This window comes from Sebastes umbrosus, chromosome 18 (genome assembly GCF_015220745.1).
Source record: "Sebastes umbrosus isolate fSebUmb1 chromosome 18, fSebUmb1.pri, whole genome shotgun sequence".
In the NCBI taxonomy this organism is placed as follows: domain Eukaryota; kingdom Metazoa; phylum Chordata; class Actinopteri; order Perciformes; family Sebastidae; genus Sebastes; species Sebastes umbrosus.
In genome coordinates, this window is record NC_051286.1 from 27934846 (window position 1) to 27950932 (window position 16087).

Here is a 16087-nt window from a genome sequence, read left to right on the forward strand (position 1 = left end):
TATTTTGGTGGTATTGTTGACGCTGGGGTGGTGTGGGGGGGGGGGCAGGATCAGCAAAAGAGTCTTTCTCTTGAAATGGTGTAGCCACTAAAAACATGACGAAGTCTTGGTATTTGGATATTTCACTCAGTGTACGCAGCATCATTTTGTTCAGGAGGCTAGAGGATCACCAGAATGAGACGTACGGAACAAAGCAAAAGTGAGGCATGGCTCACATACCCCCCCCCCGGCCCCGCTCACTGCTTGACCCCTACTAAAGTAGGGCCAAAGGTTTTGCCTTTTGGACTAATTAGTCTATTGAGCATAATCTAGCTTGTTATTAGCTCACCTTCCTCAAGTCCAGGTTGCCCAAAATTTCAAAATGTTGGCCACCCTGGACTTCTAACCCCCCAAAGGCACAACTACACCACACTGTCAACCATCATACCAAATATAAAGTTCCTAAGGTTAAATAGTGTCCCGAGTTCTGCTCCGCAAACAAAAGTGTTGACACCTGAACGGACGGAAGGACGGACGGATACCCCGACTACGTTGCCGCGGGGGGTATAATTAAGAATCAGGCGGCAACACTCTCAAACATCTGCAGCCGACCTTTCTTGACCCCCGCTGCTAATTGGTCTGCTGCATGGAGCCCACACTGTCACTAACTGCACTCCCTGCTAGGGATGTTCATAATTAACCGTATCGTTTAACCGTTAAACCGACATAAAGCATTTTAACCATTGACACTGGTCGGTTAAAAGAAATATTTATAACCAATTAAAAAGCTGAGCGGCTAAGAGCAGCGGCTCGTCACTTTAAGGAGAAAAAGCTGGTCCACCTTAAACAGCCCACTAAGAGGTGGAGCCGGAGTTGCAAGATACAGGAAGTCGGCTCCGGTCTCTGTCTCTCTTGAGCGGAGTGGAGGAGTTGTAGTTTCATAGCATTTATTCACCGACAAATAAACTGTACACACACTGCTTACGCTACGATCACAGCTAGAACACCACAACAACCTCACACTCACTGCCAACACACACACACGGACACTCGTTAAAGTTACGCCGCGCTGACAGACCTGTATGTGTGTAGCGGCGGCGGCGAGCAAAAAGCCTCCGGCAATGCTAGAGCTGCTAACCGTAGCACAAATACACACACTGTTGTTGGACACTCGCTAAAGTATACCTACAGCAGCTTGCATAGCATAGTGCTAACCATAGATATATGGTGCTAAGTGCTAACAATAGTTAGTGATGGCTAACGTACTGTACTCCGCTAATGTTAGCTCCACAGGGTTTTTACGTTGAAACGTAACATTTTAAAAACTTGATGTCCTTCCAACCACGCTAGCTCCAAATCCACTGAACAGCCTGAAAATGAAGAACATCTGAAACGATTGCATGAGTCTATTGAGCACAGCCGGATAGCTGTCAGACACTGGTCAGAGATGGCCGATGCTTGCGCTATGATTGGCCAGTCTGTGTTTGAGGGGCGGGTCTTAGCAAAGGGTCATTTAGATATTGTAGATGTTACAGGAACAACCAAGGAAGTGCTGATGCTCAACAGTTGTTCATTAGCACTAATAGGTGCACAGCTTTCTTTTGACTGTATGATAATCAGAATACCACAGAGCACTCTCTCTGCTCATGTCTTTTCATTAGATATTCTTGAATTAAGCTTTCCTCGTTTTGCTTAAACACAATCAGACACTTTTTTCCATATGTTTGCTTTAGGGCTGTCAAAGTTAATGCAATAATTAACAGCAAATTTGTTTTAAAACGCCACTAATTTCATTAATGCATTAATGCAACTTGCTAATTTTAGAATGTCCCGGGCTCAGTTTTAAAAGTTAGAGTGAAGATACTGGTATTATATGAAACTAGAAAACCTGATGTAAATAACACTTTCAAAGGGATCCCTTGACCTCTGACCTCCAGATCTGTGAATGTAAATGGGTTCTATGGGTACCCACTAGTCTCCCCTTTACAGACATGCCCACTTCATGATAATCACATGCAGTTTGGGGCAAGTCATAGTCAAGTCAGCACACTGACACACTGACAGCTGTTGTTGCCTGTTGGGCTGCAGTTTGCCATGTTATGATTGGAGCATATTGTTTTATGCTAAATGCAGTACCTGTGAGGGTTTCTGGATCAATATCTGTCATTGTTTTGTGTTGTTAATTGATTTCCAATAATAAATATATATACATATATTTGCATAAAGGAGCATATTTGTTCACTCCCATGTTGATAAGAGTATTAAATTCTTAAATTAAATATTTGAATCGATTGACAGCCTTAGTTTGCTTCATATACTGTACAAAGATTTATAATCACATGTGATGTTAGAGGAAATATCTTGCTGCGAAGCTAATTGTCTGCTGCTGGGACGGAGAAGCATGAGCCATTATTCCTTTTGGACATCCACGGGAGGCTGTGAGGATAATTTGCAATCATCTCTTTTGTTTTATACTCCCTTAACCAATAAATCAAAAATTCATTATGCAAATTGCATTAAGTGCAGTGTGTTATTGTCATCATCTTTCATAGGCAGGCAGAATGAGGGCTCTAAATTATAGTAAATACTGCCTTCCCGGAAACAATCTGTACAGAGGTTGGTGGACAATCCTTTCATGAAACAGGCACAATTCAGCCGCTTTGAAAAACATAGATACGAAGCGGTCCTTTAATTACATAACTATGCATGTGCAGCCTTAACACAGGCTGTATGTGTCAGTGAGTGATATACAGTATTTCCTCTCTGATTGATCAAACCTTTAAGTTAATTTGCCTACACAGGAAAGGGGCCACAGTAAGGTAGCCACAGTCAATTTTGATAGTCGAGATCTGCATTTAAAGCAATAACTCAACCCTCACCATGACTGAGATGACTTCCATTAACTCATGTGACGGATGTATGAGAGTGTACCGGTGCTGTCACGGTGTAAATGTGTGTAGGGGAAAACCATCCTCTATATGCAAGAAAACACAAGCCTATGGCAGCAAGTATACACTCTTCATTTACACGATCACACGATCACGACATGCACACAGCTTAATCCTCCATGACAACCTGTTCCGGTGAATTTGCAGCTCTATTTATTTCAGTGCAGCTGGCTGAGGGCCAGGCTTCCAGGGCCACCAGGGCCGGCACGCGGCCACGTGAATCTCAGGGACGGGAGACGCTGGCTGGGCCACAGAAAGAGACGTGTGTGGGGTTCTGTACCTACTTGCCAGCTCCCGACTTAGATCAAACACAAGCACGGACATGCACATTAACAAATAGATGTACATGAAAACAGCAAACAAATGCACATATACCATGCAAACACCTTTGAAACGTTCAAGCAAATCACGTGCATGCTGCACACTCCACACTGCAGAAGAGTTAGTGTAGCTCTGAGAATAATCTAGTGAATGTTCAGTGGATATTTGTGCAGAAATAACTGCTGCAGCTCCTCCAGACCAACAGAGGTTTCTCGTTCATGTCTATGTAGAGCGAGCACAAGCGCGAGCAACAGGACGCTGACTTTCGTTGACTTAACGGCCATAGGTGTCGCTGTTAACAGACATTTCTGATTCTTACAAACAGTCCCTTTAACAGTTTACACAGCTCCAGCCCAGTTGCACAGCAGTTTGGTGATTAGTCACAAAATGTAATGTATTGATTCGTATGCATAGACACAAATTTCAAATTTTGTTTTCGTGATGGTCAGCACGGTGTTTGTGTCCCGTGTGAAACCACAAGTCAAAGTTGATTTGTTTGTAACGTAACTTCTGTACTTAAGTTACAGCACTTACAGAGTCATTTATCCCAAACTGCGATCTTTCCTAAAGTAACAAAGAAGTTTTTGTTACCTAAGCCTAAACAAGTCGATTCTTTTCCCAAACCTAACTAAGTGGTTTTGTTGCCTAAACCTAGTCAAGCTGATCTATTCCTAAACCTAACTAAGTAGTTTTATTTGAGACTGGAGCAGAAATTGACGCGTGTGTCACGTGTTGCTGGACATTTCGTAGGAAAAACACATGAAAAATACGTTGTTGAAAGTCGTGCTGAGTGTCACGAGAAAAAGGGAAATTTCTGTCTATGTACACCGAAGTCATTCCCACATTTGTACCAACTAACACTTGGTATTGATAGAACACACATGTGAGTTGTTGATCACAACAAAAAAGAGCTTTGTATCGTCTTAACATTATCTTTTCAAATGACGTTATGTGGAAAGTGTTACTTTCTCTCCCCTATTTTAGATTATCTGTCTGGTATCTGGTGTCTCTAAGGCTGGCAGTTGGGTAACCATCTTGGAATAATGTGTGAACACTCCGAAGTTGGAGTAGAATTGTTTTCCTGTCTTTTTCAGACAGTGTAGTGTCCAGAGAAGTTGACAGCATGTCTCGTAGCGATGTCAGCCTTCAAATGTCAGTCAACTGATGCCACAAATAGGTCCAAAAACTCTTTTATCCTAAAAAGAAGCACATGGCTTCAGCATTGTTCTAGTGAGGAGAATTCAAATCTCAGTTCACCTTTACAAGGTTTTTATTCAGCCTTGTATTGATTTTTTTCTTCGGATAAATTCAGACCATGCCGTCAGTGAGTGAAGAGACTGATTTAAAGTGTCCTGTTCAACTGCTGATAGACAAGCAGGTTGACAGTGTCAGTACAAAGATATACAGTATTGATTTCACTCTGAGATCTTATTACACATGTCCTGTTTATCCCTGCTAATATGTTTGTGTGCGTAGCAGTATTTTGGTCGTGTGACCCAGGTAAACAAGTATCAAATGTGTGTGTAACATGAGAGAGAAAGAGGTCCAACTGGGCTCTTGGTGTGATGCTTTTCTTAACTTTTCAGACAGATTGTGATGAACAGCAGAGCACTTCTGACATGAACTGTAACTACAGATTGGCAGTGTGAGAGTACCACTGTGGCATCGTCTCATTAGTGTTACATTGCAGCTGTTTCATGTGTTGGACTCAAAGAAGTGACTTCATTTCTTAATTAGCCCTCTTTGAGGTTTTCGCTGAAGAAAACATTTCACCAGTTAGCGATAAGAAGACAACTTCATCTTGTAATACTCATAATATCAAAACAACACAGAATTTCTTTCATTCAACTTGTGGAGCCGTGGGAGCCTTGAAGTAGCAACGTTAATGATTATGGGGATCGAGAATTATAGACTGGATGCGCAACATTTTCTCCAACTAAGCAAAGATAGATCGAGGTCTTTGGAGCACAGAAAGAGAGCACAGAAAGGTTGGCTCTCAGCTTGACTCCCTGTTTCTCAGACCTAAGAATCAAGCCAGAAACCTTGGCGTTACCCCTGGACTCAGATTTAAATTTCAATAACCACATCTATCAGTACTTCATCAGCTTACTACCACCTAAAAAATACTGCAAAAGTCAGAGGGATATCTGTCCAAAAAAGACCTAGTAAGGCTACAGCCTTTATTTCCAGTGGATTGGATACTGCTTCATGCTTGTTCACATGGACTGACCTCTGGAGGTCAGAGCCACACGCTCACAAGTTATTGGTCCAGGCGGTCTATATGTCCTCACCCAGTCCATCAAACCTGCACTGCTGGGGCTTGGTCGATACACCTGCATGCTCCCTCTGCCAGAGGAAGGGGACCCTAGAGCACATTTTGAGCTGCTGCCCAAAGACGCTGGGGAGGGGCCCATATTGCTGGCAACATGACAGGGTGCTTGGGACCATCGCAGAGACCATCAGCAGTGCCATCGCCAGCAGCCGGAGGTCAAGACCCACGAAGCACACCATCAGCTTCATCAGAGCCGAGAAGAAGCCAAGAAGCAACACCTAAGGCAACATCAAGGGCTTGTCTCCACTGCACAGGATTGGCAGCTGACAGTGGACTTGGGGCGGCAACTGAAGTTCTTTCAAAGGCATGTCGCCAAGGACCACCCTCAGACCTGACATGGTTCTAATATCAGAGACAACAAAGAACATTGTCAAGCTGGAACTGACCGTGCCATAGGAGGACCGCACAGAGGAGGCTTTTGAGCGCAAGAGGGAGAAGTATGAGGGCCTCGTCAGCCACTGCCACAGACAAGGCTGGAAGGCAAGGTGCTTACCAGTGGAGGTAGGGTGCAGAGGCTTTGCAGGACAGTCCCTCTGTAAGGCTTACATCTGCACTCGGCATCACCAGGAGAGGAGAGGAGGGGCCATCCGTAACAGCATGAAGCTGCTGAGGAAAGCCTTGATCAACCTCAGCTGGGGTCACCTGAGTGAGGGTGTCCTGATGCTCGAAAGACCAGAAACACCCGATGACCTCAGGGTTCATCACTGACGATGTGCCTAGCTTAGCATCAGTAGGATGTTTCATCACAACAAGGCTTTCAAAAATAGCTCTTCTGCAACTCCAACTTATCAGACCACGGCTGCCAGGGTCCTGACGGAAATGAGGAACTACAACCACATTACACCAGTTGTGAAATCCTTGCACTGGCTACCAGTCACTTCAGAATTGATTTAAAAAATCTTGCTATTTGTCACTCCGCGGCTCTGGGGCCTGAATACATCTCAGACATGCTTGCTCTATTTGAACCTTCTATGGACCCACAGGGATATCTGGGGTTAACTGGCTGTCCCAAGAGTTTGAAACTAGGGATGCACTGAAACCACCTTATTTTCAGACGAAGTACAAGTACAAGTACTTCGATTTGGCTAGTCGCTGATTACCGAGTACCGACATGAGTACTTCCTCTGTGGCCAAAAGACCCTTGTTAACAGCCAGCTGGAGGGTGTGAGCAACACACGACAGGCTGGGGAGTCACACATACGAGGCGGTGCGCCGCGACCGGCTCTAGGTCGGCTTGGAAAAGTTGGGGGCGAAGGTGGCTTGCGGCTGCAGCTTTACAGTGCTCCAAGTCCGGACCTCGCCGCACCGTGACGGGGCTCCCTGCTCCCCAGTGCGACTGTCGACCAGGGCCGCACTGTCCTCAAGTGCGCCCCAACCGCGTTGGCGCCAGGGGTCTGTGGCGATGTCGGCAACCCACATGACCCGTCGTGAAACACGGACTAAGGACTCTACCGCACACACAAGTCAGAAGGTGCACGCAAAACCCTGTGGCGCAATGAAAGTGAGGGCCGGCGTGCACCGGCTGAGGTCGGATCCCGGCCCGTCTCGCACGCACCGTCGGGGAGGTGGAGCGTGAGGACCTGACGAGAGGTTAATGTTACGCTGCTGTAAAGTGGTACCGGTGTCGTTGTATCGGAGCCATTTTGCGAGTACGAGTACATGAGCACAGTATCGGACCCGATACTGGTATCGGTATCGGTGCATCCCTAGATTGAACAAAACACAACACATTCTCACAAGTCGTCAATTACCGCTGCTTGGTCAGTGCCCGCTCAGCATCGGACACCAGCGCACCGGGTACCCCTCTTGCGTTACTTTTGGACTGACCAGGAATGGCGTTTCAATATACGTGCGTTACATGCATAGTGTCCTTTCAAAATAAACTTCTGTTTTCACAGGAAGTTAGGTTTAGGCAACACAACCACTAGTTAGGGTTAGAAAATGGTCGTGGGTTGAAGTAACTTCATTGACTAGCGGACTCACAGGACTGACGATAACGACGACCCACGTGACAAAATAAGTCAACGTTACTTTTAGATTCACGCGGAACACCAACACACCTGTCTCCTAGTTGAAAGTCTTGTGTTTGTTTGACCCATCAACACCCTCCCGTCCACCCACCCTAGTGGACTCTCACGCTATAAATAATACGGCACTACCACTGAGGGCGACGGAACAATCTGGCGACGTCTGGCAGGAAGACCGGAGTTGAATACTGCAGGTGGGTGTGTTGATAGGATGATTAATGTCTGGTGCCAGCAGCAACCGCCTGGGAGATCACACCCCCTACACAAACAGACCTTAAACATCCCCAGATGATATTAGACAATCTGACCATTGTGTCTTTTTAACTGTAAATCCTTTATCTTTACTGTATCTTTCATTATTCTGTAAAGCCCACTGAATTGCCTCAGTGTATGAGTGGTCACTGCAAAGACATCAAGAACTCCCAGCAAGCATGCTGGTGCTGCGGAACAACGCACCGGGCATCGATCACAGGGACGTCCAACACCAACATACATGGAAGTACTGAGGGAGAGATGCTGGACAGTGCTGGCGAGCTAGCCAGATGTATGGAGGACTGAGATAGGTGGAAGTTTCGCTGGAAGCCCGTCTGAGGACGATCCAATGATATCAATTCCGTAGTTGTATTATCACTCTTTTACATCCACTACTATTGGGTTTTTGTTATTAGTCCTACTTGTATTAGTTATTACAGCTGCTGGGCTATTATTGTGGTTGCTGTGTATCTCTCTCGTCCCTCTCTCCTCTCTCTCTCTCTCTCAACCACAACCGTCTCGCAGATGGCCGCCCACCCAGAGCCCGTTCTGCTCTCGGTTTCTACCCGTTTCTACCCAGGGAGTTTTTCCTGGCCACAGCGCGTTGCAATGCTCTTGGTGGGATCTCTTGTTGGTCTCTAAACTATGGTGTACGTCTAAGACCTGCTCTATATACAGGTATAGAAGCTTCTTGAGTTAACTTCTGTTATGATTTGACGCTATATAAAATAAATTGAATTGAATTTGAATTGAATGAAATGCGCAATACAAATGTAGCTAGCCTTGCCTTGCCTACTGATGGAATTAGTGTTGACGAAATTGACTTTATCCTGTAATTCTCGAGACAAACAGGTAAACATGGAGGAAGTTTGAAATGTTGCAGTGCCAGCAAAGATCATCAACAGCAAAATTAAAATGGGATCATAAAAAACCAGACAAATCTTAATAAAACTAGTTTTTAAAACAGGGGGAAGTAAAAATATAGGCCAATCTGATCTATTTGAGAATATATTGTGGTGAACAATGCAATTAGAGAGAGTGTTGTGGAATGAGTGGGTTAGGAAAGTTAATAAGTTAGTAAGTAAGTGACTTAAGTGAGCGAGCACAATCAGGAGAGGTAACAAAAAGAATGGGGAAAGGGAAGTGAGTGGGTGAGCAAAGCAGCAAGTGAGTCACGGACGACCAACACAAGCTGCAGAGGTTGACTTGGGTGTCAACCTGTACAGCATCGGCCTGCAGCAGGTCATCACCTACTGAGCTCACAGTGGACCCATCCAGCTGTGTTATCCAGCTGTCAACACAGCCAGCTTTGTTGAGGCAGTGTCTCAAGCTTTGTGTTTGAAATGGACACACAGTGGCATTGATAGTGTTAAATATTTATCATTTGCCCAGCGGGTACAAAATATAATAAAAGTGTGAACAGTGTGTGTCTGTGTGCCCATCTAGTGAAATACACCCCAATTCCTATCTTGTCGAAGGCAATCTACTCCATTCATGTTTCAACTGAGGCTAAAAAAAAGAGAGCAAGAAGGAGAGAATGAATGAAAGAGAGGAAAATAAAAACGCGAAAAAATGAGACTGACAGGAATAAAGAGAAAATTGATAGAGAGGATATAAAGATGAGATTGAGAGGGTCAGAGAGAATGAAAGAAAGTCCACCAAAATGACTGGAAAGAGACAAAAAAAGAGAGATAGGAGCTACTTTTAATGTGTTCCAGGAGAGCAGAAGTGGCTCTAGTTGACTGCACAGCAGAGAATAATAATCCAGCACTAAAAGTAGCTGCAGCAATCAGTGCAGAGTTACATAAGACTCTGTCACAGATCTTTCCACTCTTCCATTCAAGGCCAAAGCCTCAGGAAAAGCACAGTCATATTCCTGCTGCACTGAACAGTGAAACTCTGAAAAAGATTTCAGTTAAAAATGTAATAAATCATTAAAAATAAAAATGTGGTGTCACATTTGTCATCTATAAGTAATATGGCTCTGGGAAAGAGGCATTAAAAGGGAACTCAGTTTTGACTTTGACATGTTCGACTGTCCCAAGAGCACAAAACTAGTAATGAGCAATGTGCACTAATTCGTATCTTGCTCCTGTTTTATCAGGTTTGTTTGAATCTATAGCTGGGTGAACATTGCTTTACAGCAGATCTGCTGTTGTAATTTCCATAATCTAATGTAGTTAATGGTTGCATTCAAATAGTAACACTCTGTCACTGTGGATGGAAGTGTAATTTAAAGAAAAAGTCCATGCTAAACCTCTTTAAAGCTGCATGAAGTGATTTTTTTTGGTTTGTTTTTGCTGCTTGAGGCAGTGGCATAAGCTTGTCCACCTGTTAGTCCGATATTCACTTTACTTTGAACTCTGTCTTCGTCTCCAACTTCTGAGAGTAGCCTGGGTCTTAAAGCCGTTCTCTACAAGTGCAATGCTAAATGCGGCGCAGGAATTGATGCGAATTATCCTCGTTTCGTCAATAAGGCCCAATGACTTTCCTCCACACACCACACACACTCACACACACCTATCCAGACAGAGAATGTCTGTGATGCTAACCGCTAGCTGTTGAGGCTAATCCGTTACGTGAGAAACATATAACATTAGCAAGAGCATATCAGCTATCTCAAGATTATTTTAGCTGTTACATCGTTAACCCCTTGAAACCAACCTGCTGAATACAATTGGCTCATTTCCAGTCATGCCCTATCTCTGCAATTCCAAAACTGTTTAGGGAACCCAGTATGCAGAAATATTCAAGAACACCATTTTTAGCATACTGTATATGAAAGAAACTGCCTGTCTTTGCCCCAAACTGCATGTGATTATCATAAAGTGGGCATGTCTGTAAAGGGGAGACTCGTGGGTACCCAGAGAACCCATTTACATTCACATATCTGGAGGTCAGAGGTCAAGGGACCCCTTTGAAAATGTTTTTCCTCACCAAAATTTAGCCAAATTTTGGAACGTTATTAATCTCCTTCCTGACAAGCTAATATGCCGTGGATTCTTTAGGTTTTCTAGTTTCATATGATACCAGTAACTTAGCCCTAGCTCTAAAACAGCGCTACAACGCTATTGCCTCTGAAAGACAGTAAAGTCGGTCGAGATTTACAGCAATCCCACAGGTGTTTTAATTTTTTTTTAAATCGCTAGAAACATCTGGCTAGGACAAATCTGACCTTATGCGGTCCAACTTTGGGCCACCAACTCCTAAAGGAAATATCTGTCTCTTTAGCTGCTAAACTCTCTGCCATGGTCCCAGCTAGTTGTGTTTTTCAGTGCATTCCTGTAGCTGTGACTAGAAATTACAAGAGCAGAGTTTGTGGACAGGAAGTAGACCAAAACTAATTAGCTAAAAAGACAAAAGGCTCCTAGCTAAGGGAACCTGTATGGGTTTTTTACTACGAAGGACACATTTAACATTACACATGGTCATTTGAAATGTTATTCATATACAAATATGGAGTAGCTTTAAACTTGTAAATGAGCTACCTGCACCCAACATGGCTCAGTGAGCTGGTACTTAAAGTGGCGGCAGCTTTGCAGTAACCAGAGCGCAGGAGGTCTGTTGTGCTGCTGGCCCTCCACACACACACACACACAAACACAACACACACACACATCGCTAAATAATACAAGCATTAGCATAATGAAAACAATTGGCATATACTGTAGCAGCTGCACATTGACACATAGAGTCATTTCAAATTCCTTTTCTGCAGAGACGAAAGAGCAGTTTGTATTGAGGTGGTTATTATGTTAAACATGTATTATGCTAAGCAGAAAGACCAGTTTGGGTGTTGGCGCACGCACAGCTTAAAGGGGATCTGCAAGGCCCGTGAGGTGTGAACCACTCAGGGAAGCCAACATAGCTAAACCCAAGCCTTGTGGTTGTTTGTCCAGTTTTGTTGACAACAATTTTTCCAACTTGACTGCATAAAACTGCCATACATGATACCAAAGTCAGCCTTAGACAACACTCCCCATCTCCTACTGTAGCCTACTGAGCTCAGTCCTCCTGATGCTTTCAGGTCCATGTTCTTTTCTTTTCCTTGTAAACGAGATTACAAATGTAGTGGAATTGTCCAACATTTTAGGAAACATGCAGCCAAGCATTTCTTTCCGAGAGTTTAGATGAGAAGACCGATTATCGATCTCATTTCTGTGCACTTAAGGGTCCCATATTTTAAAAAGTAAGATTTTCATGTTTTTTATTATAAACAGCATAAGTCCTATATAAATACTGTGAAAGTCAAGTCAAGTCAAGTCAAATTTACTTTTCTATAGAACATTACAAACTTTACAGATAGAAGATAAAGATAAAGATCAAATCCATGAGTAAAAGACTGTTATAATGAGCATTATAAAAGGCCAATTAGTCATCACAATTCAAGTACATTCAAAAGCCAAAGAAAAGAGGTGGGCCTTGAGCTGTGCTTTGAAAGACTCCATAGAGGGAGCAGATCTGATGTGTGGGAGGGAGGGGGCAGTTTGTTCCATAGACTGGGGCCCGCAACTGAGAAGGCGCGGTCGCCGAGCTTTCGCCGAGCCCGAGGACGACCAGAAGTGACTGGTCAGAAGACCTTGAGTACCTAGGTGGGGTGTAGGGAGTTAAAGGGCTGATAGGTACTGGAGGGAGCCGATCCATGAAGTGCTTTAAAGACAAATAATAAAGCTTAAAATGGACTCTAAAAGTGACAGGGAGCCAGTGGAGGAAGCGAATACGGGGGAAATGTGCTCACGTTTCCCGGGGAACCAGTTAAAAACCTTGCGGCAGCGTTATGCACATACTGAGACGTGACAGTGAAGACTGGCTGACTCCCATGTAGAGGGAGGTTACCAGTAGTCAAGGCGAGAGGTAATAAAAGCATGGATAACTTTTTCACAATCATGGAAAGATAAGAAGGGTTTATTTTGTTAGGCTTCGCAGTTGGAAGAAGCTGCCTCTCACCACAGAGTTTATCTGTTTATCAACTTAAAAGCAGAATCAAAAATCATCCCAAGGTTTTTTGCGGAAGGCTTCACACAGGATGACAGTGGGCCGAGCTTTTCACACAGAGTTTACAGGGGCCAAAGAGACCACCTCAGTTTTAGTTCATTAACATCAGGACGTTTGGGACATCCAGCCTTAATGTCCTGGAGTAGACAGTCAAACAGAGGTTGTAAAGACAGAGGGTTGGGACTTTTTAATGGTAGATACAGCTGAGTATCGTCCGCAAAACAGTGAAAGGAGATGTTGTGCGTCCGAATGAGGGGTCCTAGTGGGAGCATATAAAGGGAGAAGAGGAGAGGAGCCAGAACAGAGCTCTGAGGGACCCCCGCAAGTAAAGGGGGCTGAGGAGGAAGTAGCATTCCCTACAGACACAGAGAAACTTGTATTTTCTAGGTAGTACTTGAACCATTTAGTTAAAGTATTGAAACGCTCAATCTACAGGGAAATACACAAAGCCCGTATTTAGAAACTCTGCATTGGAAACATGCTCAGGATTTCTGTCCATTTGTGATGTCACAAATATACAATATTTAGACCCTTTACACAGATTTAAATGTAAACATTCTAAATGTGTCCCAGTTTATTCCTGCTTGCAGTGTATGTGAATGTCATCAGCTGACAGGAAGTAAACATGGACCCAAGCTGTTGCCTAGTATGCAATTCTGTTGCAATTTCGTCGCAGTTTTTGTCGAAATGCGCTAAAACAGAGCATTTCAGACAGAGGGTAAATACAGGTATATTCAGGCTGACAGTATGAGGAAAATAAGTTTTTTTTGAACATTACAGCATGTAAACATGTTCTATTAGAAACACAAAATATAAGTATGATCCTGGAAATGAGCACGATATGGGACCTTTAAGTACGAGGCTGGACTCAGGAGGTAATTAGCTTAGCTTAGCATTAAAGACTGGAAGCAGAGGGGGAATGCTAGCTCTCTCGAAGTTCAAAAATAAACATAGTACCAACGACTTTTAAGCTCACTAATTCACATATTGTGTCTCCTTTATTTCATAAGTTTCAAAACAAATGTAAACATGATGGGAGTTATGTGCTGAAACAAGTTTTTGGCAAACAACAGCTGGTCGCAGTGACTTCCTGGAGTCTTGTTGACACAGTGAAGTTGCCAGGTTTTGGTATCATCACGCATGTGCTCGTCAACCATATCTGACACATCGTATCCCTTGGAAACGCTGAACAGATTAACTGGGTGGATCGATCCTTTTTTACATTACACAGATACGTGTTAACTAGTGAGCATTAGAGGTCCTGGTAGGTGCACTAGCACAGTACAGTAGCCCACTGGCTCTAGAGGGAGCCTTTCGCGTTTTTTACGTTTACCTGAAGGCCGCCATAGTTCTCCGACACGCTTGTGAAACTGAGCTAACATTCAATTCAATTCAATTCAATTTATTTTTGTATAGCGTCAAATCACAACAGAAGTTATTTCAAGACGCTTTACATATAGAGCAGCTCTATGACCGTACACCATAGTTTAGAGACCCAACAGGATCCACCAAGCGTGCTGAGCTGAACATGAGCTGCAGAGTGCTTAACCGTGGTACCACCGGTCGCCGTCTGACTTCCGTTGCTCCTAAAGTAAGATGACAATATTTTCAAACCCCCAAACCGGGACACTTAAGTGTACGCGCACGTTCATGCACACGCGTGAGGGCACGTGCTAATATGCATGCACCATAGGTGTTTTCATCAGGATGGCTAACTTGGCACACCTGTGGCGCATTTGAGCACGGAGTGGGATCAGGAAGACGGTATTATTATGGGGGGGCTGGGGAGGGGGGGGAGGGGGGGGGGGGGGCATTAGAGGCTGTGAGTGACAATCATGATTTATCACATTCACTTACTTTCTCCCCCCTTTAATCACAGGACTTTCCCCGTCCTGACGCACTGACAGTTTGGGAGTCCTGTAGAGAGTTTCCCTCATAGGAAACGTATTTGTTGTGCTGGGCCCTACATACATTATTTTTCAACTTGTTTCGTCTCAGGCTGTTATAAATTATAATGGTGGAGCTCAGAGGACATTTTGTCCAGGATGGAGACACCGTCCGGGTGAAAGACGGAACGGCCGGTCTCTGAGGGAGTTATACGCGGAGCGGAAATGCCTGTTGATGCTCAGAAAGAACTGTGTAGAATAATGAATCAAAACGACACGTTTGATGTGCACATAAGCACGGAGGGTTCTGTGGATCAAAACTACACTAAATGTAAGCAGCAGATCTGCCGTGTCCGTGCGTAATTGTGGTTTGACAACATCAAACATCACTCTCTATAGAGACTGCAGTGGTGTGCTGTGCTGGCTCTCTGTAGCTTATCTCATGCGCACAAATGAATTAATGAGTGGAACATGATAAACGTCTATGTAAGTATAATATTATTATTTTAATTGTGGTGAAAATCGGGACAATTTGTTAATGACTGTTGAAAAACGGGACATTTGAGTGTTTTACAGAAATGTGTCGGGACTCGGGACACATCAACTTGAAACCGTGACAGTCCGGGACAAACCGGGACGTCTGGTCACCGTATCCTAAAGTAGTGTTATTATGGTATGGATGGCCTCTGAGCGAGGAGAACGGCGTTACCACGGTTTTGCACTTGGCGGCTCACGTTACCTCAGTCTCGGAAAGGGGAGGAGTGAGCGGGAGGGGTACTCAGTTGGTTGCAATCTGCAACCACACCACTAGATGCCGCCAAATCATACACACTGTCCCTTTAATAATACTTCACAAACAACTTTCATTCCGATAATGTATGTTGCTTTATTTTTTTATGTTTTTCCTCTTCTGGTGGCTAACTTGCCAAACATAGACATGTTCTGTTGGTAGCAGCAATTCACTATTAAAACGTTTATTGATGGTTTACATGCCACTATTTGTTTGGCATGTAATCCATCAATAAGTGTCAGATTACTGATGTCACCTCCTCAGAATTCAAGTAAAAAGGCTTCTTTGCTTCCTACAGGCATGATGACATTCACAGTAGTAGAGTCAGAGACACCAATTTCTACACCGACAGAAGTGGAAACAGATATGAATGCAATGCGGCCACAACATTTGTTGCACACTCAGGAAAGGGCACGACTTGTTTTCTCATGGAGAAAAGCTCATGTTCTGTTGCTGTTACTTGCGCTCCTGCTATCGCTCCCTCCACCTCCACTTACAGCCAACAGACTAAATGGAAAGGAAGTCCTGAAATGACTTGAGCATCACAGATTGAAACC